This window comes from Oncorhynchus kisutch, unplaced genomic scaffold (assembly GCF_002021735.2).
Source record: "Oncorhynchus kisutch isolate 150728-3 unplaced genomic scaffold, Okis_V2 scaffold1602, whole genome shotgun sequence".
NCBI classification, from domain to species: Eukaryota; Metazoa; Chordata; class Actinopteri; order Salmoniformes; family Salmonidae; genus Oncorhynchus; species Oncorhynchus kisutch.
The window spans coordinates 41043-50561 of NW_022263547.1; the positions used below are offsets into that span (position 1 = coordinate 41043).

General features: G+C 47.5%; 1 pseudogene; it reads right to left on the reverse strand.

The window, feature by feature from the left end:
• Positions 1-7374: 7374 nt before the first annotated feature.
• On the reverse strand, positions 7375-9262 carry LOC116366884 (OTU domain-containing protein 7A-like; annotated as a pseudogene).
• Between the last annotated feature and the right edge of the window lie 257 nt (positions 9263-9519).

Below are 9519 nucleotides of genomic sequence, written 5' to 3' on the forward strand. Positions count from 1 at the left end.
AGGGTGGTACTAGGGTGGTACTAGTGTAGGGTGGGCCTGAGGAAGAGAGAGGGACTGGGGTTGTACAACAGTAAGGTGGGCCTGAGGGAGAGAGAGGGACTGGGGTTGTACTCAGGTGGTACTAGGGTGGTACTAGGGTAGGGTGGACCTGAGGGAGAGAGAGGGACTGGGGTTGTACTACAGTAAGGTGGGTCTGAGGGAGAGAGAGGGACTGGGGTTGTACTACAGTAAGGTGGGTCTGAGGGAGAGAGAGGGACTGGGGTTGTACTACAGTAAGGTGGGTCTGAGGGAGAGAGAGGGACTGGGGTTGTACTACAGTAAGGTGGGCCTGAGGGAGAGAGAGGGACTGGGGTTGTACTACAGTAAGGTGGGCCTGAGGGAGAGAGAGGGACTGGGGTTGTACTACAGTAAGGTGGGCCTGAGGGAGAGAGAGGGACTGGGGTTGTACTACAGTAAGGTGGGCCTGAGGGAGAGAGAGGGACTGGGGTTGTACTACAGTAAGGTGGGCCTGAGGGAGAGAGAGGGACTGGGGTTGTACTACAGTAAGGTGGGCCTGAGGGAGAGAGAGGGACTGGGGTTGTACTACAGTAAGGTGGGTCTGAGGGAGAGAGAGGGACTGGGGTTGTACTACAGTAAGGTGGGTCTGAGGGAGAGAGAGGGACTGGGGTTGTACTACAGTAAGGTGGGCCTGAGGGAGAGAGAGGGACTGGGGTTGTACTACAGTAAGGTGGGCCTGAGGGAGAGAGAGGGACTGGGGTTGTACTACAGTAAGGTGGGCCTGAGGGAGAGAGAGGGACTGGGGTTGTACTACAGTAAGGTGGGCCTGAGGGAGAGAGAGGGACTGGGGTTGTACTACAGTAAGGTGGGCCTGAGGGAGAGAGAGGGACTGGGGTTGTACTACAGTAAGGTGGGTCTGAGGGAGAGAGAGGGACTGGGGTTGTACTACAGTAAGGTGGGCCTGAGGGAGAGAGAGGGACTGGGGTTGTACTACAGTAAGGTGGGCCTGAGGGAGAGAGAGGGACTGGGGTTGTACTACAGTAAGGTGGGCCTGAGGGAGAGAGAGGGACTGGGGTTGTACTACAGTAAGGTTGATAAATTACAGTAACATTCCCAAAGTTCCCAGAAGTCCTGGTAGGAATATTCCTGGAATCAGGAGGGAAGAAGCAGGGAAACCGGTCATCCCCCAACCAGAATTTCTGTAAAACCTGGTTAATGGTGGAAATATTTTGGAATATTTTGCTGCTGTAGTTGGTACTGGTGATATTCTCCCACGCAGAAACATTTGACAGTATTCAAACATTTCCCAAAAGTGAAAAACAACAAACAAGAGACAAAAACGTGAGACGGGTATAAATGATTGTTATTATAATTGTTTAAGATATGATGAACACATCCCACTGCATGGGCTATATGAACCACACACTACCTCTCACAAGGTAAGACAAAAAACTAACTCTGCACATCACCTCATCCACTCACTGGTAGGTATTAGTGCTGCACATCACCTCATCCACTCAGTGGTAGGTATTGGTGATGCACAACACCTCATCCACTCACTGGTAGGTATTGGTGCTGCACATCACCTCATCCACTCACTGGTAGGTATTGGTGCTGCACATCACCTCATCCACTCACTGGTAGGTATTGGTGCTGCACATGACCTCATCCACTCAGTGGTAGGTATTAGTGCTGCACATCACCTCATCCACTCACTGGTAGGTATTAGTACTGCACATCACCTCATCCACTCACTGGTAGGTATTGGTGCTGCATGACACCTCATCCACTCACTGGTAGGTATTGGTGCTGTACAACACCTCATCCACTCAGTGGTAGGTATTGGTGCTGCACATGACCTCATCCACTCACTGGTAGGTATTGGTGCTGCACAACACCTCATCCACTCAGTGGTAGGTAGGTATTTGTGCTGCACATCACCTCATCCACTCACTGGTAGGTATTAGTACTGCACATCACCTCGTCCACTCAGTGGTAGGTTTTGGTGCTGCACATGACCTCATCCACTCAGTGGTAGGTATTGGTGCTGCACATCACCTCATCCAGTCAGTGGTAGGTGTGGTGCTGCACAACACCTCATCCACTCAGTGGTAGGTTTTGGTGCTGCACAACACCTCATCCACTCAGTGGTAGGTATTGGTGCTGCACATCACCTCATCCAGTCAGTGGTAGGTATTAGTACTGCACATCACCTCATCCACTCAGTGGTAGGTTTTGGTGCTGCACAACACCTCATCCACTCAGTGGTAGGTAGGTATTGGTGCTGCACATCACCTCATCCACTCACTGGTAGGTATTGGTGCTGCACAACACCTCATCCACTCAGTGGTAGGTAGGTATTGGTGCTGCACATCACCTCATCCACTCAGTGGTAGGTATTGGTGCAGCACAACACCTCATCCACTCAGTGGTAGGTATTGGTGCAGCACAACACCTCATCCACTCAGTGGTAGGTAGGTATTGGTGCTGCACAACACCTCATCCACTCAGTGGTAGGTTGGTATTGGGGCTGCACATGACCTCATCCACTCACTGGTACAGTAGGTTAAGCATTGTTTCTTGCCTTTTTAAATATCACAACAGTGCTTTCTTTGAATAAAGGTTTGGATGGTCCAATTTTCAAAGGTCTCTATCGTTGTTATTGCAATGTAGGGCAAACTAAGACACGAAACAAAATTAACATTTGGCTTCATTGACATGTACCCCATATAGACATTGTACTGAAACACAGCTGATTGATTGAAACAATAGGTGGTCGTCTATACCAGCGGTTCCCAAACTGTGGGGCGGGGCACCCCCCCCCCCCCCCCCACCCACCCACTCCCCCGCAGTGGCAGCATGTGGTCCTCCCCTCTCCATTTAAAATAAATAAATAAATATATATTTTTTTTTAAAGGAACTCAGCCCAGCTTTAAACTTACTCCTCCTGAGTAAGTTATAATGGTAGAATGTACAAGGTGACATTTCTAAATGGGGTATGACATCATCAGCTCCTCTTGTCATGTTAGTCATTGTTCACATTAGAGAGATGTTTATAACTAGTCAGGAATGTCCAGATCAATCAGCCCATGGCCATCTTTTTATTCCGTCTTTTTTAGACCATAAATATTAAATACTCCAATATCACATGAATACACATTAGATGTGATCAATTTTGTAAATAGTTGCAAGAAAATGAGCATTAAAACGACAACATTTTCCGGTGACAAAATGTGTAGAATTGCAGGAAATAAGCTTTAAACCTGCTAAATTCTCTCTACCAACAAGCGGGGTGTCAACAGTTTGTGTCATGAACAGTGCTTGTGCCCATAGGGGGGGGACGGGGACGGGACGGGACGTTTGGGAACCCCTGATCTATAACCAACAACAGAACACAAGGACAATTTATTATTATTGCAAAAAAAGACGAAAAAAACGTAAACGTCAAAGACGTGAAAGTCGATGCCAAATCATTGTCGACAACCACAAAACCCCCGGATAGGACAACTGAGGTATTTCAGATTAGACTCAGACACACACACACAGAGACACGTGCAAGTGCGCTCACACACACACACCCTGCCATCTTGCTATAGACAGATCTATAAATTTAAGCCCCGGCTCTGCATATACATACAATCTGACCATTATGTAGAGATGAAGACACTGTACCAGTTAGGTGAGTTAGTTGATATGCCATCACTTATCGTTCCCACTGTTTATACCATAGGAGTCTGGATGGATGGGTTCTAACCATTACTGTTTATTCCATAGGACTCTGGATGGATGGGTTCTAACCATTACTGTTCATAACTGTTTATTCCATAGGACTCTGGATGGATGGGTTCTAACCGTTACTGTTCATAACTGTTTATTCCATAGGACTCTGGATGGATGGGTTCTAACCATTACTGTTTATTCCATAGGACTCTGGATGGATGGGTTCTAACCATTACTGTTCATAACTGTTTATTCCATAGGACTCTGGATGGATGGGTTCTAACCGTTACTGTTTATTCCATAGGACTCTGGATGGATGGGTTCTAACCGTTACTGTTTATTCCATAGGACTCTGGATGGATGGGTTCTAACCGTTACTGTTCATAACTGTTTATTCCATAGGACTCTGGATGGATGGGTTCTAACCGTTACTGTTCATAACTGTTTATTCCATAGGACTCTGGATGGATGGGTTCTAACCGTTACTGTTTATTCCATAGGACTCTGGATGGATGGGTTCTAACCGTTACTGTTTATTCCATAGGACTCTGGATGGATGGGTTCTAACCATTATTGTTCATAACTGTTTATTCCATAGGACTCTGGATGGATGGGTTCTAACCGTTACTGTTTATTCCATAGGACTCTGGATGGATGGGTTCTAACCGTTACTGTTTATTCCATAGGACTCTGGATGGATGGGTTCTAACCGTTACTGTTCATAACTGTTTATTCCATAGGACTCTGGATGGATGGGTTCTAACCGTTACTGTTCATAACTGTTATTCCATAGGACTCTGGATGGATGGGTTCTAACCGTTACTGTTTTATTCCATAGGACTCTGGATGGATGGGTTCTAACCGTACTGTTCATAACTGTTTATTCCAAGGACTCTGGATGGATGGTTCTAACCATTACTGTTTATTCCATAGGACTCTGGATGGATGGGTTTCTAACCATTACTGTTTATTCCATAGGACTCTGGATGGATGGTTCTAACCATAACTGTTTATTCCATTGGACTCTGGATGATGGGTTCTAACCGTTACTGTTCATAACTGTTTATTCCATAGGACTCTGGATGGATGGGTTCTAACCATTACTGTTATTCCATAGGACTCTGATGGATGGGTTCTAACCATTACTGTTTATTCCATAGGACTCTGGATGGATGGGTTCTAACCATAACTGTTATTTCCATTGGACTCTGGATGGATGGGTTTCTAACCGTTACTGTTCATAACTGTTTATTCCATAGGACTCTGGATGGATGGTTCTGTTTGGGTGACATTAAGTCTCCCAGAGTAGGAGTGCTGTTCTCGGATCAACTTTGTTAAGACTATAATGAATGGACTGGTGGGGGGGGGGGGGGACGACCTGATCCTAGATGAGTACTTCCTCCTCTGGGACACATGATGTATACAGGCAACCTGAATCTCAACAGTATGTCTTTAACCTTTAAACTATAGGACAACATAATGCCATGGTAGGGACAGACAGATACCCACTGTGGAAGTACAACACAGTATTAATGAATACATGTTGTGCTTTTACATATGAATAAAAAACAATTCGTTATCACCGTCATCACGTGCTGTGACTTCCGATGACTCGTGATGAACCAGGAACTAGGCAATATCCTCTCACATTTAAAACGCCTGGTTAACTACGTGTTACAGTTTTGTCGGCAATACGCAGCCCAGTGGACCAACCAGGATAAGGTGTAACATATGTCCGTAGAATCTCATAAATGTGGTGATTGCTTGAAGGATGTTGTGTATGTATATATATATATATATATATATATCGACGATCTATCAACCCGTTTTAAAACCAACCAGCCCTTCAATGTCAGATTGATTGAGACAATCACGACAATACGACAGGTCATTTTCCCTTGATATGATGTAGGGTCCAACCCTCGACCAACTGAAGCTTTGGCGTTCGGCCCCCCCTCCCCCCCACCCCCCCCCCCCCCCCCCACCACCTCCACCACCACCTAATGTCCGTGCCCTTAAAAGTAACTTACCAAAGTGACAACAGTGTCCATAAGAAAAAAGCGCGAAATATTGCTTCATGGCATTTTGTGAAAATCATATAAAAATATTTTCTCTATAAACACTTGTATAGCCTTGGCTTGTAAATTCCCCCATCATCACATTCTCTATACACAAAAACACACAAACTGATTTTTTGGTAAATTTTTACACAATATACTAATCTTATTTTGTTCCTCATTTTTTGCTATGTACTGTACATTGGTATCTAATGTGCAAATTAATCATTTAAGTTGTGTAAAACTGTCAAATGAATACAAAATCATATTTTTTTACATTTTAAATGGTGAGAGTCCATGAACCAGGTACATAAAAAGGAACCCGAACTGCATTATAATTCAGGAGTGTTTTGAAGAGCGTTCTCTCTCTATATATATTTAACATCTTTGGCCGGAGATTCATGTTCTTTTGTCGTTGTCAATGAACGATAAGACATTTAAATGTGAAAAAAACCGAATGGTAGCAACACCACAACACCACCTGTAAAATAACAACCAAGATAATCAACTGCTGATGAAACACATTTGGTTTATCGAAGACGTGTAGAATGTAGAGGAAAACATTAAATAAAACATTTTTTTGAGGCAGACCAAACTAGCACTGAAACAGTATCTCTGCCCTCGCTGTCATAAGGAGTACGATTCATTAAAACCAATTCAATTTTGTTGTTGTTTCGTTTAAACCGGGTAATCAATGTGAGGGCACACGGCAAATTGAACTTACAAAGTGCAATTTCACCACACGAAACGGCTATTTTCCTTAGTGTGGGTTTGTTTGCAGTTGACTGAATATCCGGCCTGTTGTCGTCTATTGTCTGTCAGCTGCAGCAGAGGATTTGAACTCTCTACTGAAGCCAACATGAGTGCATAGACAACAGAAAGGGTTCACAGTGAGTTAGGACCATTAGGACAATTATTGATTAAAACATTTTAAAATTAAAGTTACTAATGTATTGCTTTGAGAGGTTTGTTTGTAAAGTTGGTTGAAGATTTTAATTAAGATCAAAAACAGTAGCGGTTTTAGTTAGATGTTAGATTTAAGCTGTTTTAGATGATTTATTGGTTATGTTTTGACCCACTGCACAACAAAATGCTCTTTTTATGTGTACTGTATTTGCCTGAAATGATATCTTAGTTTGCCATTCAAGTTGTGGGCAAAAAACACAAGACATTTCTCCATAAAACCAACCAAAAAATTGAAGTTGAACCAATTTTTTTTACGAACAAAGTTCTAAATTCCTGCTGGCCAAAGATGTTAAGTGGACAGAGATCTACCTGCTTGTCATCAAGTAGTTGTGTCTTTACAGTAGCCTACTGTACTGTACACTGAGACAGGAGAAGTGACAGGAATCAAATGTTTTAAACAGAGCAGGCGATCACTGGCTCTGAGCGTGTCTGTCTGTCTGTCTGTATGTCCAACGGTCCACAGGACAGTCTATTGAGTAGAACCTGTTCATATCGCCTTCTCTATGGACACAGTTCTGTCTGTCTGTCTGTTGTGTTGCGTTGTCAGCAGCTGGGGTTTGCCAGTACCTGTCGTGCGATAGATAGCACACCAGGCTCTAGAGTAGCAGCACCTCTGGCTGGCGCGCTACCAGGGCTACCCAGGCCTACTGAGGGCCTTGGCCTCCCTCTCCTTGTGTTTCAGATCCTCCTTGAAGCAGTAGGAACAGTAGTTATCTGTCTCCGGCCGCCCGTAGAAGGAGCACTTCTCCCTCTTGCACTCCTCTGCTTGCAGGCAGTACACCAGGCAAACCCCCACCGGCGCTACCGATCTGACTTTTGAACCTTGTCGGACCCCGAACCCGTTCTGGTGACCCTACTTGCTCCCCCAGGTCTGAGGCACGTCGGCGTCGGCGAACTCCAGACAGTCCTGTATGTGGCTAGTGTTGAAGCCGTTGGTATAGGGTATGGGACTTGTGCTCCCCAGGCATGTTGTAGGGCTCCGTGGTGCCTGGGACCCCCCGGGTGGTGTGGGTTGACCCCGGTGCCCAAACGGACCCCAGACAGTCGGGCTGGAGAGTAGCTCTGGGAGGACAGAGAGCGGTTCTGCTGGGGTACGTGGCACAGGTCTTCAGGGTGCCCACCAGAGGAGGCTTGTAGCTGGGCTGGGGGTCGTCCGGCTGGAAGCTGGGTGGGAGGTTGACGTCTCTCAGGTGGATGATACTGGACCTCTGGATGGGAGGGGTATGGCTGTAGTGGGCTGACACTGGGACAGTAGTTGGGACGGGCCTGGGGACAGGGGGGACGGACCCCGGTCTCCCTGGTAGCACCGTTGCTGGGGGAGGAGTTGGGGGAGGGGCTGTGGCGGCCCTGCATCTTCAGGGCAATCTGTGGGGGGGTGTGAGGGGTATGGCTATGGTGGTGTCTGCCTGGGGAAGAGATGAAGTCCTGGGAAGGGGAGTAGGAGGAGGAGGGCAGGAGGGAGGAGGAGGAGGGGGTGCGGGTGTCTCGCTCCCCTCTCTCTCTCCTTTCCTCTCTCTCTCCCTCTCTCTCTCCCTTTCTCTCTCTCTCTCCCTCTCTCTCTCCCTCTCCTTTTCTCTCTCTCTTTCCTTCTCCCTCTCTCTCTCCCGGTGAGGGGCGCTCTCCTGCTCTGGTTTCTTCAGGGCGTTGGAGGGCCCGTTGGTCGTAGTAGTCGTGGTTGTAGAGTTTGCTGCAGGTTTCTTCTCTCCTTCCTTCCTCCTGGTCTCCTGCTCGGCAGAGAAGCGCTCCTGAGCGGAGGTCAGGTAGAAGGAGATCATCTCCTCGTGGAACTGGTGGCGATGGGAGGTGAGGAGAAGGCCAGCGAAGATGAACTTCCTCTCGCCCTGCATGGCGGCTCTCAGTATGTTGAGGCTCAGCTTGACGTCTGTGCTGTACTTCCAGTGCTCCGACAGGGCCTTATCCCCAACCAGCCTGGCCAGGAGACCCCCCTGTCCCTGTCCCGTTCCCGGGAGGAGAGGGCACGCCTGGGGGACGCTCGGTGGGAGACGGGCTGGTGGTCTTGTCCGAGGAGAACGACGTACTCGCAGACTGGCCTTCCTCTCTCCTCCTCCTCCATCCTTCCGGGCTTTTGCTTCCCTTTTCTCCTTCTTCTTCTCTACGTTATTCTCTGTCCCTCCTCCGTTGCCGCCGCCCCCCCCTCCTCCGTTGCCGCCCCCACACTCCTCCATTGTTCCGGCCGTTGCCTCCAGAGTTGGAGCGGTTGATCTTTCCGTGGACCAGCCCTCCCAGACCTCCCATGTTCTTCTTCAGCTTGATACCAGGGTTTTACTGAAGCTGCCTAGCTTGTTGGCCACAGAGTCCGTCCTGGTCTTGTCCTTGTCTTTACGCTGTTGCTGCCTCTCCGTCTTCTCCTTGGGATCCTTGTCCTTCGCGGAGACCTTGCCGTTGTTGACGTTGGAGTTGCTGCAGACGGAGTCGCGGTCGGAGTCCATGGAGTCGGCTAGAGACTGGACGTCGTCGCCCCCGTGGGACGCCGTGGGAGATTCCGGCTGGGCCAGGGGAGCCTGGAGAGAGAGAGAGGGAGGGAGGGAGGGGTGAGAAGGGATGGAGAGGAACCACAATCAGTAAATTATGTTAATCTGTCTAATCTAATCTACTCCATTTCAAGACTATGATATCAAAACGTAGTTTGCTTTATTCCTTGTACATAGACAGTAAGGTGCTGAGGAGCTGGCGGTACAACACGGATGCAGAACAACCTATCAAATCTATTCACAACAATTATTTGCTGGCATTAGCCAATCAATATGGAAGAGAAAGA